Here is a 1020-nt window from a genome sequence, read left to right on the forward strand (position 1 = left end):
TGATTCTCCAAGGTCTTAATAGAAACCGCTTGGCTCTTGCACATGAGCCTCAACTCCTCCAATTCAGATTTTTTATTAGATTGACTTGTACTTTCATGCGGTAGTTGTTGAAGTTGGAGTTGTTGTCTTGGTGCATATTGCGGTTGTTGAAAATCAGGAGAGTTATATTGCTTTGCTGCATACTGCCGATAAGGCCGTTGTACCGCATTCTGATTGTTGCTCCAGCTGAAGTTAGGATGATTGCGGTTGTTGGGATGATAAGTGGATGGAACTGGTTGCTGCGACCTCTGAAAGTTTCTTATAAATTGATCTGATTCACTAGAAATAGCACACTGCTCTATCTCATGCGTACCGGCACAAAGCTCACAGACACTTGTGATCTGATTAACTCCATAATTAGCCAAAGAATCCACCTTCTTCATTAAAGCCTTAAGCTGGGCAGCTTTAGCAGTAGCTGTATCCACCTCCAAAATTCCCGCTACCTTGCCTTGAGATAGTCTCTGAGTTAGATTCTGGTATTCATTAGCAGCCATCAGTTCAATCAAATTATAAGCTTCATCATAGCTCTTAGCCCATAAGGCTCCACCTGATGCTACATTGAGCATGGGTCTAGACTGTGCTCCCAAGATATTATAAAAGCAGTTGATAATCATCCAGTCAGGCATCCCATGATGAGGATACTTCCTAAGTATCTCCTTATAACGCTCCCAAGCTTCACATGTAGACTCTCCCGATTGTTGCACAAATTGAGTAAGAGCATTTCTGATTGTAGCTATCTATGCCATAGGGAAGAATTTAGTAAGAAACTTTTGAGCAAGATATTCCCAAGTAGTGATGAAATCCCTAATATGAGTATTGGGATCTTCCGTTAGAGAACCCCCAAACTGGACTGAATTCTGGGCTGAATCATGCTAGATTTGATTTCAAAAGTATTAGTCGCGATGGTTGGTTTGACAATACTAGACTGAATGTCATTAATCTTTGATTTAGAAAAATCCATCAAAGCTTTCAGATTTGCTA

The 1020-nt window shown here is 40.7% G+C and overlaps 1 non-coding gene across 1 annotated transcript; it reads left to right on the forward strand.

Moving 5' to 3' along the window:
- The first annotated feature begins 663 nt into the window (after nucleotides 1-663).
- Nucleotides 664-770, forward strand: LOC141681053 (small nucleolar RNA R71). The gene has a single exon (XR_012558496.1). It is a non-coding gene; the product is annotated as a small nucleolar RNA R71 (small nucleolar RNA).
- Nucleotides 771-1020: the final 250 nt, after the last annotated feature.

Source organism: Apium graveolens, chromosome 8, assembly GCF_009905375.1.
Source record: "Apium graveolens cultivar Ventura chromosome 8, ASM990537v1, whole genome shotgun sequence".
NCBI classification, from domain to species: domain Eukaryota; kingdom Viridiplantae; phylum Streptophyta; class Magnoliopsida; order Apiales; family Apiaceae; genus Apium; species Apium graveolens.